This window comes from Pseudophryne corroboree, chromosome 3, assembly GCF_028390025.1.
Source record: "Pseudophryne corroboree isolate aPseCor3 chromosome 3, aPseCor3.hap2, whole genome shotgun sequence".
In the NCBI taxonomy this organism is placed as follows: Eukaryota; Metazoa; Chordata; class Amphibia; order Anura; family Myobatrachidae; genus Pseudophryne; species Pseudophryne corroboree.
In genome coordinates, this window is record NC_086446.1 from 325,771,678 (window position 1) to 325,791,908 (window position 20,231).

A 20,231-nucleotide genomic window follows, 5' to 3' on the forward strand; every position below is an offset into this window, starting at 1 on the left:
GGGGCCTAGGACCCATTGCGGCTCTGCAGTAAGGCACAACCTTGGACACACTGGCTCTCCACGTGGTTGCTCTCCAGCGTCCTGCGGGCCTCCCCACTGTGTGTGCGCCGGTGACGAGACAACGGTGAGGAGCATCATCCAGCTATCTTCAGGCTCTCAGCTTATGGGAAAGGATGTGCTGCCAGCCTACCTCCCAGGACTCACTCGGCCCGGGTAAGACTCCGGAGATCTGGGTGTCCGCAGTGCGCCTGTAGCACATTTACTGTATGTTGAATGGTTAATGGGTGTGTGTGTGTGTAATGATTAATGCAGCATGTGGGGGGGTAATTATTAATGCAGCATATGTGGGTAATTATTAATGCAGCATATGGGGGGGGTAATTATTAATGCAGCATATGGGGGGTAATGATTAATGTGGCAAATGGGGGGGTAATGATTAATGTGGCAAATGGGGGGGTGTAATGATTAATGCAGTGTGTGTGTAATGAAAGTACAGCATATAGGAGGAATGTAGTGTAGTGTATAAAAGCGGGTGTAACGACTTGGTGCAGCATATAGGGGGGATGTAGTGCAGCATATTGGGGGAGGGGGATGTAGTGCAGAGTATGGGGGGGTGTAACGACTTAGTGCAGCATATACAGTAGGGGGATGTAGTGCAGCATATTGTAGTGATGTGGTGTAGCGATGTAGTGCGGCATGTAGGAGGGCGTAGTGATGCAATATAGTGATGTAGTGCAGTGTATTAGGGGCGTGTACTGATTTAGTGCAGCATATTGGGGGGGTGTAGTGTAGTGGTCTAGTGCAGTGTATAGGAAGGCGTACTGTAGTGATGTAATGTAGCGATGTACTGCGGTGGTGTAGTGCAGCAAAGTATTGTAGCCTATGGGGGGTGTAGTGCATTGATGTTGTGTAGTGGGGAACGCGCTGCTGTGGAGGGGGCATGCCAGTGAGACACTGCAAGCACACAATGAGGATTGTTTGAGAAAGGGGGGTTCCCCTTGGTGTCTTGCTTAGGGCCCCATGAAGTCTAAATCCGCCTCTGCTCTGCCTCTGTCTCCTTTAGTGATTCCCGCAGCGATGATCGGCGCTGCCAGCAGCACCTATAGATAGAGAGTGCTGCTCAACAAAGCTCTCCTGTGCTACGGCTGAGAGGAGCTTCGGGCACCCGGCGTCAGGGGAAGCGGTAGAACCGGCAGCGGCGGCAGGCACTAAACAGCAATGCACAAAGGATTTTTCTCTATTGGGCGCCGGGCGGCCTTTACACTCTTCTCACCGGGGCTGACCTACACTCTGCTGTGCTCCCAGTTCCAGCGCCGCTGCCTCCTTTTTCAGTGTTCCCAGCTTAACAGGACTTCAAGGGGCAGGCTCCGGCTCAATGAAGGCAGCAAAGATGGACAGACCCTTGCGGCGCTGACTTCAGGTTACCTGCCCTCTCCTGTTCTATATATCGTGTATATATATATATATATATATATATAATATACAAAATACTGTCATATATCTATGTGTATATATCTATCTTATACTGTATGCCTCCCTATATATATACTATAGGGAGGCACACAGTATAAGATAGACATATACACATAGATATATGACAGTATGTTTGTGTGTGTGTATATATATATATATATATATATATATATATAAAAAGAAGGTAGTTACTGCTTTATTAAAGGCACTCCGGCGCACAGGTAGCATAATCAGCATGAATCCATATCAGTATCAGCAACGGCACTCAGAGTTGGCATGAGGCAAAGAAGATTTGTGTTAGACAAGCGTTTTCAGGGCATGCGCCATGTAATCAAGACCACACAATTATTATTTATGTTGTTTTGATGACAGTTCGCATGCCCTGAAAACGCTTGTCTAGTACAAATCTTCATAATCTCATGTCAACTCCGAGTGCCGTTACTGATATGGATTCATAAATATATAATCTGGAAACCCTCCTTTACAAATTCTGCGTTTGCCTCTGCTGTGTGTGGTGTGCGCTCATCTCCTCTGCTGCTGAGCGCACCCACAACCTGCACCAACGCAGCACCTTCTCCCCGGGCCCAATCAGATGCTTTGCCTCCCTCCTACCTGCAAGGGAGAGACATGATGACGTCTTTCCCAACTGTCTCCCACAGCGCCCCGTGCCACGAGTTGCTGCGGCGTTCGGGCGGGCAGTCAGGGAGCATTCAGTCCAGCTGAGCTCACACTGACCACTGCAGCAGCACCCCAGCCTGCAGCTTCCCGTCCCTCACTAGGCTTCGCCGCTGGTCTTCCCCTGTGTCTGCAGCATTTAGGCTGGAGGGATGTCAGTATAAAATCAATATCTCTCTCTCCATCCCTCTCTCCCCCAGGGTAATGTGTAAAAGGTGACTCTACCTTCTGTAATGTGTAAAAGGTGACTCTACCTGCTGTACTGTGTCTAAGGGAGCTCTGCCTGTCGTAATGTGTAAAATGGGGCTCTACCTGCCGTAATGTGTGTAAGTGGTGCTACTGTTCGGTGTAATTTGAATAATGGAGACTACTGTGCAGCATAGTATGAATTGGCATAATTTTGTAGCCACGCCCCTTCCCATGAAGCCACGCCCCTATGGGGGGGCGCCGTTGCTGTTTCTTGCACACAGCGCTAAAATGTCTAGTTACGGCACTGCCTCTAGGTCTAGTATTCGTTTGAACAATAGGGTCACTTGTAATGTCTGATTAAAATAAGAAATCCCTAAGATTTTTGCGCCTAGTGTAGCAAGACATTAATCTCGTTTATCCCATATTAAGTTCCGGGTCCGATTGTACTATGTGCCACAATTTTTTGGAGATATCTGAATGGGATGTGGACTTAGATTCACCATATAACAACTGTGCTCTGTCTATTTGCATAGCTTTAGTTTTAGATTCCTCCAGCACATGTAGTGGGTACTCTCATGCCTGAAGCTGATCAATCATCTCATTCATCTGACACTCGGCCAGAACCGGACCTGAAGTAATTCTACGAATTCTAATTAATGGAGAATATGGCAGTACTGATTTGAGGGGAGATGGATGGAAACTCTTAAAGTGCAACAAGTTATTACGATCTGTGGGTTTGCTAAATAATGAAGTATGACCTGTACCATTCTTAATGGATAGTTGCACATCCAGAAAATTGATGGCGTCCTTGCTCATGGAGTAAGTGAATTTGACTGGATGATCACATTTGTTATGATTATTAATAATCTCCTCCAGGTGATTCTGAGTACCTTTCCAAAGAACAAGGATGTCGTCAATATAGCGACAATACAATAATATATCCTCAACTACAGTTGGATCATCAAAAAATATGGACTGTTCAACCTGGAACATGAAAATATTTGAGTATGATAGGGCCACTGAGGACTCCATCGCACAACCAATGTGTTGCAAATACACTTGCCCATCATATAAGAAAAAATTCTTAGTCAAAATCATGTGTAATAACTCCAAACAAAATTGTATATTGGGACCCTTATATTCAGGATGTCCGTCTAAATACTGCTGTACAGCGCTGAGCCCAAGATCATGAGGTATGACAGTATAAAGGCTCTGAACATCGATACTACAAAGTATCACATTGCAGTCAAATCTAGGTAATGCCTCAAGTTTACGCAACAGCATGCTGGCATCTAACAAAAATCGGTGATGAGTTTGGATACAAGGTTGTAGAAGAGAATCTAGGTATAATGCTACAGGTTGAAACAATTAATTATTGACCAAAATTATGGGCCGTCCAGGCGGATTAACTAAACTTTTGTGTATTTTAGGTGATGTATACAGTACGGGCATTACAGGATGTTTAGGTACCCATGCATTACGTAGAGTACTCAATATAACACCAGAACCAACAGCCAGGTCTAATTTCTTACATAGCTCATCTTTAAATCTCACAGTAGGATCAGTAGAGAGAAGGCTATAAGTGTTATGATCTTGCAGCTGTCTAGATATCTCAGCTTTATAATCACTAAAATCTTGTAACACAAGGGCACCGCCCTTATCAGTGAGCCTAAATACAAGCTCAGGACAAGAGGATAATTTGTCCAAAGCTTGTCTTTCAAGTTTAGATAGATTGCTCCTACAAACAGGCTTAGTGGCTATAAAATGGTCAGTCTCGTTATCCAAAAGACGCATAAATGTCCGACTGGACACATTGGTGGTCATTCCGAGTTGTTCGCTCTGTAATTTTCTTCGCATCGCAGCGATTTTCCGCTAATTGCGCATGCGCAATGTTCGCACTGCGACTGCGCCAAGTAAATTTGCTATGAAGATTGGTATTTTACTCACGGCATTACAAGGTTTTTTCTTCGTTCTGGAGATCGGAGTGTGATTGACAGGAAGTGGGTGTTTCTGGGCGGAAACTGGCCGTTTTATGGTAGTGTTTGAAAAAACGCTACCGTTTCTGGGAAAAACGCGGGAGTGGCTGGAGAAACGGAGGAGTGTCTGGGCGAACGCTGGGTGTGTTTGTGACGTCAAACCAGGAACGACAAGCACTGAACTGATCGCACTGGAAGAGTAAGTCTCGAGCTACTCAGAAACTGCACAGAGAAGTCTTTTCGCAATATTGCGAATCTTTCGTTCGCAATTTTGATAAGCTAAGATTTACTCCCAGTAGGCGGCGGCTTAGCGTGTGCAATGCTGCTAAAAGCAGCTTGCGAGCGAACAACTCGGAATGAGGGCCATTATGCGTCTGTGGTTCAAAAGTCAATCAGGGCAGGATCTTCTTAAGTTTAGGAGGAATCTCTTTATCCTCAACAAGATCGCTAGAGCTTTTAGCGAAATGCTCTTTAAGTTTAAGCTGTCGGTGAAGGCGATACTTATCTGCCTTCCATTGTAAAGAGTCTTGTCGGTAAGACGGAATAAATGAAATACCCCGTGAGAGTACATCCTTCTCAATTTGGCTCAGTTCGTAACTGGCGAGGTTAATTATTAGGCTCGCCGTTGCTTCGGATTTTTGGGCAGATGACCGACCCTTGCTCTTCCTCTTCCATTGCTGCTTGCGTCTGGTAAATCGGCGTTGTCTCTTGCACTGGTCGTGACCCCTAAAGGGTGGTTACTCCTAGGTGTTTGAGTATTAGATTCAGAGTCACTTGTGGTAGAGGACTCTAGATCTCGTACTCTGTGCGCTCTGCGGCGGAAAAAAGGTCTTTTAGTGTCGTGTTTAGGAGCTGCATCTGCCCATCTATATACATTGTGTTCAGAATCCATATCCTCTTTTTGATGCTTCTGGGATTAAAACTTAATAAGCTCGCGTTTATATAACTGAACTTGATCATTGAGCTTATTAAACCAATTAACTGTATTATCTGCCTCCATTATTGCTTTATGCACCGCCTCAAAATCTGCTGCCTTTGATTTAAACGAATTCATCTCCTTAGTAGATTGCTCGATGATTAAAGCATTAAGTCCATTGAACAACGATTTAAAATTCCCACCCATTTCCAACAGAAAATGGGATCATTATGTCCTATGGTGGGAGAGTTCCAGACTTGCAGCCCATGGGGAATTTTCTTAGATCTGTAATAGTCTGATAATGATAAGCAGTGATAAATAGTCAATCTCTTTACGTTTAAGCTTTAAAAGTTTGTGGTATAAACCCTCAGGAAACGAAGATTCCTGTTGTTCACGTGATTTTTTAGTATATAGGATAGCTTCAGCCTCAGCCTCCGAATAACAATGTTTACTCACCAATTGGATAGTTAGTAAATACTGCTCCACAGTTGTCAACTTCAGCAGGTTCCCCCGCCATAGTACAGTGATGGCTGATTGTAAGTATCAAAAATATTGCACTAATCCAATGGCTAAAGTGACTATGCAAGTCAATTCATATGCAAAGTGGCGAACAGTGCTAAAAGTGCAACACCATAAAGTGCATATCATGCTAATTCATAAAAAACGTATGACCGCTGCAAGGTCTCATATCCATAAACCACAGAGACAGCAAACATACTGATACTTGATGAAACTAGGTAATGGATGGGGAGCCTTGACAGAGAATACTCACTACGAACGTGCAGCCAGGACCGTTTCTTGGGGCAGGCGAGCAGTGCAACCGCACTGGGCGCCCGCCGCGGCACTAACTGTGGCTCTCTGCTTCCCCCTCCTATTTCTCCCCGAGTAACCCGCTCGGGGGGCGGAGTTTCACGGAATGATGCGGTTGCGTCGTTACGTCACGACGCAACCCCGTCACTCCGCAAAACTTCCCCCCCGAGTGGAGTACAGAGGGGGATCCAAGTTAGGAAGAGGGAAAGGCCGGCGCGAGGAGCGACTGGTGAGGCGGGCCGAAGAGCGGTAATCGCCTCTGTAAGTATTCTCTCTCTCTCTCTCAATGTGTAAAATGGGGACTCTTGCCTGCCGTAGTGTGGGGATTTAATGTATTAAGGGCATTGCAGTGTGTGGCATAATATGGTGCAGGGGGCATTACTGTGTGGGGCTTAATATGGTAGAATTTTTTTTTCCTGTGGTGGTTGTGATCTGTTGGAGCAGGGTCAAAAACTGGATTGTGAGGTAGTCTTTTCAGACGAGGCCATGCCCATTTAAATGAGGCCACACCCATTTAGATGAGGCCACGCCCCCTTGTCAGGTGCACGCGCAAGTTTTTTTATTTTTATCTAGGTGTGTGGGGGGGGGCACATTTTTTTATGTCATGGGGGGGCGCATTTTTAAATCTCGCACTGGGAGCCAAATTGGCTAGAAACAGCCCTGCGTGCAGCAACTCATACATATACATCCAGAGGTCCGGCTCCTCCATTAATGATACATACTGCGCCAAGTGCCTATCACGGAGAAAGTAACATACACAGCGAGTGGTGTGGCACTCCAGGCGAAGAATAAATCAGAGGCAGTAGACAGTCATGTACAAGACAACGTTTCAATGCCGTTTAATCTGGCATTTTCATCAGGTCACAAAAGAAAATCACAACACACTTACCTATATACCAAGTGTCTAACCATGTTTACAAGCGCTTCTGGAAGTCAGATCACCCACCGGTTCCTTTGGCGCATCCCCATGACGTCAGTGTTAATAGCTTCAGCCACATGTGTACATCACCACGGTAACATGTACATATACACTGAAATGCATAATCAAATGACAATAAAGCATTTAAACAAACACCAAAAGCTAGAATGCAGATAAACACACACACACACACACACACACACACACACACACACACACACACACACACACACTATACAATGCAGTAACATTTTGAAACACTTGTCTGTGCTGTCAAACAGCATACTTTACTGTATTTTAACTTTGATTGTTGTATTTGTATGTTTATTATTACCACAGGCAGGGAGTAGTTCAAGGGCCACTCTTATAATATATTTGTGGTACACCACTAAATGTATAGTTTTATTTATTTATTTTATATTGTTACCCTCTCATAGAGGAAGTGGTTTGACCCAACCAGGGAGACTGTGGATACTGTGATGAGGCTTGCCACCTCCTGTCAGTACCATGAGCAGCCAGGTAGAAGCCACAAGATGGCCACAGCTCACTTGAGTTAGCAGCACTGCAGTCAGGGAAATGTAGGCGACGGCCAAACGTTATTAGTTCTCTTGCGCACTGCACCATGTGACACTGACTGGCATACCCTTGCCCCTCTACCGCACAATGGTGCACATATTTGCACACTGTGTTGCTGCACTTGAATAAAATAACAATTTTCCTAAATGACAGGGGTGGGGGATGGGGGGCACGTGCCTTGGTGCCTCCCCTCCTGTATCCACCTATTGCCGTTTGCCATTTGTTAGCATCTGTTTTGGAATGACAATAAACAAAGTGCAAAGTCAATCCTTTAATGTCATTGGTGTGGACTTGCGTAACAAGGTTTTTTCACATGGTCAGTTATACATGGGTTTCTCCCATGTCGGTAATGCCACCAATAAAATAATACTCATAACTGATCACAGTAATAAGACACATAGGGGATCATTTACTAAGCAGTGATAAGAGTGGAGAAGTGAGCCAGTGGAGACATTTCCCCATCAACCAATCAGCAGCTCTGGAACATTTTATAGTTTGCAAATAATGTGGTTTACAAGAAGGTACTATTAACAGACTGACTAAATAGGTAAACAATAAGAAAATAAAAATTATTTTATACTACAGAACAGTGGTTCATAAACTTTTTTAAATCATGACACCCTAGAGTATCAGAATTTTTTTCACAGCACCCTAGGGTCAAAAGTTTCTATTGAGAAATTTAGTAAGAAATATTAACTTCAATTAATTGTGTTTATATGTCATCCTTAGGTTCAGTTATGTGGTGAGGAACAATATTTGCTTCTGTTTGTCCACATATTTTATGACTGACAGCCACTAGCACTGGTTTTGCCTATTACATTGACCATAAATAATTTGAATTGGTCCTGGACCACCAATCCAAGGAACCCCTGCAAGAGCCTTGCGGCACCCCAGGATGCCACGGCACACAGTTTGAGAACCACTGCTACAGAAGATATTAAGACAGATGAAGTAAAGAGAAAAATGCATCATTAAATATAATTAATACGCACTAGGCATCATTGAATAAAATGAATAATCACTCGACAATGACGGGCACGTACTGCTAGTATATATAGTGAGGAGATCAAGGTAGGATTGTCCTCTCCTGGGGTAGATGGGCAGATGGGCACTTCCAAATACACAGCAGCCAGAAAACAGCACACCTGTCCAGGGTTTATGTGCAACCTAGCCGTAGTTTTATTGCGCAGTGCAGAAAACAGAAAAATAAATCCTAGCCTGTCTGGACTCTAACTAACCTACAGATTCCCTCTCTCAAAAGATGGTAGGACCTAATGTCCTTACCACAAACATAGATATGCACAGTACTCACAGTTAGTAGATCACAGTGTCTCATAACAAGCCTGCTGTCTGTTCCCCCAGGTAGTGAGACCCTGAATAATGCTATAACACACCTTATATAGTTTGCTCTCAGGTTGAAGACTCAAAATGGGCCTAATGGATGGAGCCCACCCTCTCTCTTCATCCATACCCCAAGGAACCCGTAACCTGCTTTTACTAAAGCCTAAAATCTAACCAAGTCTATTTTTCAGAAAAATACATTTTTGGGCTGTTTAAATCATATGGGTCAGAAACCTTGGAAATAAATATCTCCTGTTTATAACTTTAACACAATATATAAAGATATATTCTTAACTAAAGCTATATACTTAACTAAACATTAGACTTCAATGATCCCTGGTGGTCCCATTTCTTTCCTAATCAGACACCCATATTGAAGAACATGGATACAATACACCATCCATCCATATCATCTCCAGTCACAAAGGCCAAGATGGGTCGCACCTCACAACCTTTTTTCCCCTCTAGAGATAAGGGGAGGTGTCTCTCCAGAAATGTATAAAAAATATATAGCATCTTTACATTAATGCTCTACGTTATTAGCGGTAGGAGACATCTACTGTATTTAACTGTTCTCAAAGTCAACTATTTCTTATGAGAACCACCTTAAGCCCAAAAACAACCCATCTGCGAATGTCAGTCTGAAAATAACCCATGGGAATAGACAAACTGTTCTCTTACAACACACAAACATGTGCAGCCTTGTACTGACAATGTGGGACAAGAGTCACAAATATTTTAGCATTACTCCAACTGGTTACTATTGGGAAGCTTCAGTGGAAGCCAGTGAGGTTCACTCATAGCTTATATCGGGCTGACTACATGGTGCAGCTCACACAATAAAAGTACATACAACAAACATAAAATGATGCTGAAGGCATGACATTGAGCTTTGCCCAACTTTAAGATTTATTAAACTGTCATCCTACTATTTAGCTGAGGCTGCTGTAACTATTTGTTTCCTTTATGTCCAATGACATCTTTTTGTACTTTTCAGATACAGTGGCCTTTCCTTCCCACCTGATATCTTTTATCAAAATGTAATTTATGAAGATGGGGCACTTTTCATCTATTTTATTTATAGGCAATGCCATCTTTTGGTCTTAAGAAATGCTGACTTTGTATATATCCTAAATTATTTAAGTGCCATATAGCAGGGTGACCAATCCCGGGATCGGGATTGAAAGCTCCAATTCCGGTGATTGCGGGATCAGGCGGCCCTTTGTATTTTTAATGCCGGCAAGCGTTGAGCGCACTTAGGAGGTTCAGGCGCTGCCTGGCTCCCTCCTCTCGGCTCCCCCTGCGCAGCGTGACTTGAAGTCAGAGGTCACGCTGCGTAGTCAGCCGCCCGTCACCTGCCGCCGAGCCCAAAGGAAAAATGCCCGTCACCCGACGATGACCCCGAAGGAAGTGGCCCACCCGCCTGCCCCGTACTATGGTGAGTTATGTGTGCGGTGTGGGGCGGGAGGGATGAGCGGACACACAGGAAAAAAGCCAATCCCGGGTATCCCGGGAATCCTGGTATTGATCATTTTTCAACCTCAATACCAGGGATTGAAAAAATAGCCCGGGACTGGACACCCTACCATATAGTCTGCCGCTGCATCTGATGCCTTTTTGGAGCACTCTTTTGATGAGATAATAATGTATGAAGATATGATGTATGTAATTAAAACGTAACCTTTATTTCTTGCCAATATAATATAGATGGGGGAAAAAGATTTTTTTGTTAATACTAAAGAAAAATAAATTTGAACAAGTATAACAATGGACTAAAGCAAATATGCAATGCATGTTGCTATCTCCCCTATGGTAATTTAAGATCAAATTTATTCAAAAATAAGAGCAATTCAGATCCTAGCAGCACCTAGATCAAATGTCCTCCAAGAAGAGGGGACAAAAAGACTAGTGGCTTAGTGTCAAATAAAGTCATAAAAAGCAATAATAGCCAAATACTATAGGTTAATATTCGTGAAAATTTGGCAGATTTGGCAGATTAGCCTCTACGGAGCTAGTCCCCAAAAAAAGTATGTTCATGTGAAGTGCTTTCATAATTCCAGGAGCACCTCCAGCCTAAGCAATTTATAGGATTTTCCTTTGGATTAATATTAGCTGATTCTTAGCTAAATTAGTAACACTGAATTTTGAGTACTTATTAGTCTGGTGCAGGAAACAACTCTAGCTTTAGAAGCAGCATATAGTTTGTTTAGTAGCACAGTATATTTCATCAAATTACAATCTACCGATCTGGAGCTGTTTTGACAGTCTGTTTTATTTGCATCAAATTTCATCTTAAAAGAACATGTAACCACTGCTCTCCTAGAGCTAATATTTGAGACACACCCCCACCAGCAAGGTACTGATTTAATTCAATGCTTTTCCAAATTTGGCCGGTGCACAAAGTGAAACATCCACAGAGGTTTAAATTCCAACGTGCCCACAACTATCTCTGACCAGTCCATCAGGAGCCAAAACCCCAGGTCAGGGGTGTCGCCAGATCTCTGTGGGCCCCATATCAACATTTTGAAAGAGCCACAATCCCAATGCTTCTAGAGACACCTCTCTGCCGCAGTTTTTCATGTCATGCTTCATAATAGTGCCCTGGTTCATCTTCTGAACAATATTAGTGCCCTATTATGTCACATTGTAGGGCTGCCAGTACACATTATGCAACACAGTACCCCCAATCCTTATTATGACAGTGTCCCAAGTTCATATTATGCCACATTACTTTGCCCCCTATTCATATTATACTACTGTAGTGCCTCCATGTAATAATATGGCACATTACAGTGCCCCAGTTCATATTATGTAACATCAGTGGTAGAAGTAGGGGTATGGAAAAGTGAAGGCTGTAATGCGCACGTGCTCCAAAAAAGGGGGTGTGGTCACTAAAAAATGGTGTATCCACTAAAAGAGGCATGGTCTTAAGTGTAGTGTACCTTACCATATACCCCTTATACATATTATGCACCACATAGTAGGACTCCTTATATTAACTAGTATTGGTGCCCCTTACACATTATGCCACATGGAATGAGCCAAAATTCACATTTTGCCAATGGCCGCTTACACACATTACGCCAGGTACAGCCGCTTATACACATTACGAGAGGTAGCGCCCCTTACACTCATTACACCAGGTAGAGTCCCTTACACACGTTATGCCAGGTAGAGCCCCCTACACACATAATGCCAAGTGCAGCCCCTTGCACGTGTTACGCCAGGTACACCCCCTTGCACGCGTTATGCCAGGTACAGCCCCTTGTACACGTTGCGCCAGATACAGCCCCTTGCACACGTTATGCCAGGTACAGCCCCTTGCACATATTACTCCAGGTACAGCCCCTTGCACGCGTTATGCTAGGTACAGCCCCTTGCACACGGTACCCCAGGTACAGCCCCTTGACACACGTTACTCCAGGTAGGCCCTCCCGAAAAAGCACTCACCTCTCCTCATAGCAGGGACATGGTGGGGGTAGAGGAGAGGTCACAGGAGAGGTGGCAGTGTCATGCTCAGGGCTCAGGCTCCAGTGGCGATGCCTAAACGGGTGCACCACAGGTAGGCGCCCAGAGAGCTCCAGTGGTGACGGGTGAAGGAACTGGGCGCAACCCACGTGGGCGTCCGGCACCTAATGATGTACGGTTGTCCTATCCCCCATCCTCCTACTGCTCAGCGTGCCTCTGCTAATAGCAGTGTGCAGAATCGAGTCTGCACACTGCTATTAGTTAAGAAAAAGAAAATAACTTTCTGGTCAGTGGAGAAGTTTCGGTATGGCATACTGTTGCATACTGGCCCACTTCGACAACTGTGTAACATTATAATGCCGCCCAGTTTATATTATACCACATTACAATGAGCAGGTCTGGGGGCATAACTAGATGTTTCGCAGGGCTCAAAGCAAAAGTTTGTAATGGCCCCGATGTATCACCCAATAGGTCGGCATCGCAAGAAAAGATAGACTGTGCAGGCAAGTCAATCCTTGCTAGATCGGTGTACTATCTAGTTCATCTCACATGTCAATTACATCTCACATAAGCCAAAATCGTAAGCACACATAGTCAATATCTCAAGAAAAGTTAGTCAAAATCGGTGGTGCTGGGCTCCGGGGAGTTCAGGGGAAATTGCAAAGTGAATATCGGGCATAGCAAGGATCTCACCGTGTGTACACACTATTAGACTGTGAACCATCAAACTGATAACAATACGATACAAAGCTCTTAAAATCTTTATTCCAATATGAAAGGTTGAATATTTGTAACATTAGTTTGGACGCCATTGATTTAAATTCACTATCATTTCCTCACAGATTTGGATTGCTCTGCAACTGAGTATTTTAAAAATGAAAAAGAATTAATATCTGCATGTTGGTGTACTCATATCTGTGGGCCTAATTCAGACCTGATCGCTGTGCAGTGATTTTTGTAGCCCTGAGATCAGATAGTCGCTGCCTACTGGGGGAGTGTATTTTATAGAGATGAGCGCCGGAAATTTTTCGGGTTTTGTGTTTTGGTTTTGGGTTCGGTTCCGCGGCCGTGTTTTGGGTTCGAACGCGTTTTGGCAAAACCTCACCGAATTTTTTTTGTCGGATTCGGGTGTGTTTTGGATTCGGGTGTTTTTTTAAAAAAACACTAAAAAACAGCTTAAATCATAGAATTTGGGGGTCATTTTGATCCCAAAGTATTATTAACCTCAAAAACCATAATTTACACTCATTTTCAGTCTATTCTGAATACCTCACACCTCACAATATTATTTTTAGTCCTAAAATTTGCACCGAGGTCGCTGTGTGAGTAAGATAAGCGACCCTAGTGGCCGACACAAACACCGGGCCCATCTAGGAGTGGCACTGCAGTGTCACGCAGGATGTCCCTTCCAAAAAACCCTCCCCAAACAGCACATGACGCAAAGAAAAAAAGAGGCGCAATGAGGTAGCTGTGTGAGTAAGATTAGCGACCCTAGTGGCCGACACAAACACCGGGCCCATCTAGGAGTGGCACTGCAGTGTCACGCAGGATGGCCCTTCCAAAAAACCCTCCCCAAACAGCACATGACGCAAAGAAAAAAAGAGGCGCAATGAGGTAGCTGTGTGAGTAAGATTAGCGACCCTAGTGGCCGACACAAACACCGGGCCCATCTAGGAGTGGCACTGCAGTGTCACGCAGGATGTCCCTTCCAAAAAACCCTCCCCAAACAGCACATGATGCAAAGAAAAAAAGAGGCGCAATGAGGTAGCTGACTGTGTGAGTAAGATTAGCGACCCTAGTGGCCGACACAAACACCGGGCCCATTTAGGAGTGGCACTGCAGTGTCACGCAGGATGTCCCTTCCAAAAAACCCTCCCCAATCAGCACATGATGCAAAGAAAAAGGTTAGGTGGTATACAATTATGGACGGACTGCCTGCCGAGTGCAGACACAGAGGTAGCCACAGCCGTGAACTACCGTACTGTACTGTGTCTGCTGCTAATATAGACTGGTTGATAAAGAGATGTCGTAGTAGTATGTATGTATAAAGAAGAAAAAAAAACCACGGTTAGGTGGTATACAATTATGGACGGACTGCCTGCCGAGTGCAGACACAGAGGTAGCCACAGCCGTGAACTACCGTACTGTGTCTGCTGCGACTGGATGATAAATGATATAAAAAATATATATATATATCACTACTGCAGCCGGACAGGTATATATTATATAATGACGGACCTGCTGGACACTGTCTGTCAGCAGAATGAGTTTTATTTTTATAGAATAAAAAAAAAAACAACACACAAGTGAAGTCACACGACGAGTGTTTAACTTTTTCAGGCAATCACAATATAAGTATACTACTAACTATACTGGTGGTCAGTGTGGTCAGGTCACTGGTCAGTCACACTGGCAGTGGCACTCCTGCAGCAAAAGTGTGCACTGTTTAATTTTAATATAATATTATGTACTCCTGGCTCCTGCTATAACCTATAACTGGCACTGCAGTGCTCCCCAGTCTCCCCCACAATTATAAGCTGTGTGAGCTGAGCAGTCAGACAGATATATAATATATATAGATGATGCAGCACACTGGGCTGAGCCTGAGCAGTGCACACAGATATGGTATGTGACTGAGTCACTGTGTGTATCGCTTTTTTCAGGCAGAGAACGGATATATTAAATAAACTGCACTGTCTGGTGGTCACTCACTAGTAAACTCTCTGCACTCTCTACACTTCTACAGTACTCCTCCTAGTCCTAAGCTCCAGTAAATCTCTCTCTCTTATAATCTAAATGGAGAGGACGCCAGCCACGTCCTCTCACTATCAATCTCAATGCACGTGTGAAAATGGCGGCGACGCGCGGCTCCTTATATAGAATCCGAGTCTCGCGAGAATCCGACAGCGTCATGATGACGTTCGGGCGCGCTCGGGTTAACCGAGCAAGGCGGGAGGATCCGAGTCTGCTCGGACCCGTGAAAAAAACCATGAAGTTCGGGCGGGTTCGGATTCAGAGAAACCGAACCCGCTCATCTCTAGTATTTTAGTTGTGCAAGTGTGCGAATGCATATCTTACAGAGCTGCACAAACTGATTCTGTGCAGTCTCTGCGCAGCCCAGAACTTATTTAGCCACTGAGATCACTTCAGCCTGTCCGGGACTGGAATGGACGTCAGACACGCTCCCTTCCAATGCTTGGTCACGCTTGCGTTTTTCCAGACACTCCCTGAAAATGGTTAGTTGCCACCCACAAATGCCCTCTTCCGGGCAGTCTCCTTGTGATCGCCCGTGCGATCACTTTTTTTGCACCATCCTGTCGCTATGCTCCGATCCCCGTTTCTGCAGTCCATCGCACCTGCGCATTGCGGTGCATACACATGCGCAGTTTGGACCTGATCGCAGGCTGTGAGAAAACGCAGCCTAGCAATCGGGTCTGAATTACCCCTGTGTTTGCTGTTATACAATACTCGCCTCTGAATAAACTGAGGCTGCAGACTTCTTTAAGGGCAAATAATTTCTGAATCACAGTCTATTTGTGATATATTACATACACATTTATTTTCTAGGTGTTACTCTCTAGCACCTGCTATATTTAGCAAGTGATTTACCCTTTCAAAAGTGTTTTGAGAATCTATGGACTGGTAACAATAGTGAGCATCCAAGAGCAGTGGCGGCACTGGGTTCGGTGACACCTGGTGCGGCCAAGGGACCCCCTACACACACCCACGATGTGCGCTTGAAAAGGGGGTGTGGTTTCATGGACAGGGAGTGCCCTCTTGGGAGCCCCGATGATGTCACAAAAGGGGTATTGCCTCGCGGGTAGTACCCAATTACTTTACTCTGGGGGCATGTGGACCACCTCTGGCAGCGCTGCTGGCTCCTTCTCAGTGACAAGAAGTGAGTGCTGCAGGGGCAATCCGGAAGCTGCAGGTCACACTGCAGTACCCTGCTCCTGTCACTCAGGAGGAGATGACATTGTGGTGTCACCCCCTGGAGGGTGAACCCCAGGTACAGCCCACTCCCCCTGCACCCCTCTTTTGACATCTCTAAGAGTTTGTTCAAACCAGTAAATTAATACTACTTTCACCAGAGTCGGATTCCCAGGTAGACCCTTTCACACCAAACCTGGACCATGATTTCACCAGCAATAACCCGGGTTATAAGTTTGGTATGAAAGGGGTATAAGAGAGCTTGCTCCTATACCGCATGTATGATTTTCTAAAGTGTGGCAATAACTCCCAATTCTGAGGGCCAAGCCCATGCAGAGCACAGGTAGCATACTGTTCAGAACACTGAGATAGCAAATTCTCACAATACATTCATCAGAACAAACCCTTTTACTGAGAAATATGAGGACATTTATCATAAAACAAAAATCACTACTAATGTGGTAGCTGGGTGGAAAATGAGTTATAGTATGAATCATTACCCACTTGGGTAGCTATTTATATCAAGACCATTACAGAGAAAGATAAATGAAAAACAAGAAAAGATTTCAAGTGTCCCTTGTCCGGGGACTATCTTGTATAGTTCAAACAATACCATTATTATTCTTATCAGATGCAGTGTAAGATCTGTCAATCACTGTAATAGCCATTTGGGAAATTCTTCAAAAGAAAAGCACTTGTCTTCAGTAAATTGACACTGTTCTTTTACATCACAAATCAGCCAGATGCCCAGTTTATTTCTGTAGGGTTATCTTTCATTGTGCCCTGCCTTTCTTCCTTTGTATCTTGTCTCTCACTATGCTGCCTCCACACTGAAATAAGCTATGAACACGTTCCTATATGATTTACGATACTGAAGGTAATTTACAAAGCAGCAGAAACATACTCTGATTTTACCCCAATAGGTAAAACCCTTTATCGGAGTTATTCGCAGAGATACAGTATAGTATCAGGGCCATATACGAGTATTATCACTCTATGACAGTAGCGCCGGAAAACAGATATCTTAGCCAGAGATACTAAGACCGAGAGTTATCAAGCCTTGGAGAGTGATAAATTGAACAGTGATAAAGTACCAACCAATCAGCTCCTGTCATTTTTCAAACACAGCCTGTAACATGACAGTTATGAGATGATTGGCTGGTACCTTATCACCGTGCAATTTATCACTCTCCAAAGCTTGATAAATCTGGGCCTAAGTACTTTCCTGTTACTGATGACTCATTTTTCACTCATTAACAAAAACCCTGATTTAAATAATTTCTGATGCCACAGTCCCACCTATTATATGATTCTGTAAGGGCCAAAGCAGTTTTGTGTATTCCTTTTCAATTTACATGATGCAATGTTGGCAGAGAAATACTGGCTGCTTTTGCATTTAGCACACAAATAACATTTTATACAGGAACATGCTGCATCCTGTATTGATTCAATACCAGACGCAGTCCTGTATTAGGTCTGCAGAGTTGAGAAGGGGGGATCCGGTCTGAAGATCGACACTGTCTAGGTTGACCACAATAGGTCAACAGTCACTAGGTCGACAGGGTCTGAAAGTCGACAGGGTTTCTAGGTGACATGTGCTAGGTCAACAGGTCAAAAGGTCGACATTAGTTTTTCACATTTTTTTTCTTTTTTTGAACTTTTCCATACTTAATGATCCACGTGGACTACGATTGGAACGGTAATCTGTGCCAAGCAAAGAGGTAGCGAAGCGAGCCATGCGAGGGGACACGGTACACTAATTGGGCTACCCGGTCACTGTACAGAGAAAACGACAACAAAAAAACATGAAAAACTCATTTCGACCTTTTGACCTGTCGACTTAGAAACCCTGTCGATCTTCAGACCCTGTTTAAACATTGTCGACCTAGACACTGTCAATTTGATGATCCACACCCGAGAAGGGGGTATGCCGGCGGCCGGGCTCCCGGCGACCAGCATACCGGCGCCGGGAGCCCGACCGCCGGCATACCGACAGTGTGATGAGCGCAAATGAGCCCCTTGCGGGCACGGTGGCGCGCGTGCCACGCTATTTTATTCTCCCTCCAGGGGGGTCGTGGACCCCCACGAGGGAGAATATATGTCGGTATGCCGGGTGTCGGGATTCCGGCACCGGTATACTGTGTGCCAGGATCCCGACATTCGGCATACTGAAGACCACCCCGAGAAGGGAACTGTGCAAGTGTAACACAGGCCTACAATAAAAAAAAGTCTGAAAACAAATATTAAATTCTTACTTTCAGTAATTCCTGAATTACTGTATTCAGGGCTTAAAGTGGTCCTGGATAGGTGGTGGAACTCATTTAACTCTCATCTTGTCTTGAAGATGCACTGACTCCGCTCCTCTTCACTTCAGAAGCAGTGACAACATGACATAACATACGCTGTGCTAGAAAATGATGCCACTTGGACCTGAGTAGGGGATGAATGCTGTCCAACAGACACATGTGTGAGTACCAGGAGGGGTGGGCTATAAATGGAGGAGGGCCATGGAGCCACCAGGACCTGAGTAAGAAGGAGGTGGCTCCAGCTCATCAGTAACACTAGCACTGCCTGTATCATCTATTGATGTAGATGATGGGGCAGGTTTTTCTGTTGGAATCACTGTGCAGGACAATGGAGGTGGTGGAACTAGTTCCCCCTACCATTACAGGTGGTGGAACTCAGTTCCACCTCATCCCCGTCCCCCTCACTTTAACCCCCGACTGTATTAAGCTTTAAAACAAAATGTAATTATCGCGCTTTGAGAACATTTTTTAGACTGTCATTTAGTCAAGTTTTGAAGAAGGCGCATTCTACGAACAAAGGGGGTTATTCAGACATAAGGGGGCATTTACTAAGCAGTGATAAGAGCAGAGAAGTGAGCCAGTGGAGAAGTTGCCCATGGCAACCAATCAACACTGAAATAACATCAGCCGACTGCGAATGCGTTGCAAACACATCACATGGGTGGGAGATTGTGATTCCTTCGTAAACAAGCACATCAAAATTAACACAAAGAAAGTTGCTGCTTGTATTACCAAAAAAGAGGAGTAACAGGGAGTGGCTGAGGTGTGTTCAAAATTAGCATTGCAAAAGTGGGTGTCCGCATGGGCATACACAGCTCTAATGTGGTCGTGCATACATTAGCAACTGCTGTTTCAGGTGCAGAAGTCTGTGATGAGAGCTGGGAATTGCAACCCATTTTCTGAGTAACGTCTGACCTAACACAAGCTTCATGGTTCCACAATGCATACTTTCACTGCAACCATCGGTGCTGGAGAAAGGCTGCACATCCATTAATGCAGGTGATTAGTCTTTCCTATTACTTTAAATAGATTGCAATGTAAATCTGCACTGAAATGATCTTATAATATTGGTTTTTGTCACCTACTAGTTGTACTTGATTGTTAAAAATTTATTTTATTTTTGCTGCAATTGTAATGTGTAAACTAAAAACATTTGAAACATCCATCTGAATTTTGTTCACTTCCTACATCTTAAAAACATCAAACATTTGAATATATACTGTAGGTAATCAATTAACTTTCTGGTTTAGTCTTAAAAAGAATTGCATTATTAACCCATTGTGTGTTAACATTTAATTTAGTGACATAAAAAAACTGAACCCACAATTACCTTGTTCATGTACATTACCTTGTGTTTTTCTATGACAGCGTACCATGGGGGTAATTCTGAGTTGATAGCAGCAGGAACTTTTTTAGCAATTGAGCAAAACCATGTGCACTGCAGGGGAGGCAGATATAACATGTGCCGAGAGAGATAGATTTGGGTGTGGTGAGTTCAATCTGCAATCTAAATTGCAGTGTAAAAATAAGGCAGCCAGTATTTACCCTGCACAGAAACAAAATAACCAACCCAAATCTAACTCTCTCTGCAAATGTAATATCTGCCCCCCCCCCCTGCAGTGCACATGGTTTTGCCCAACTGCTAAAAAATT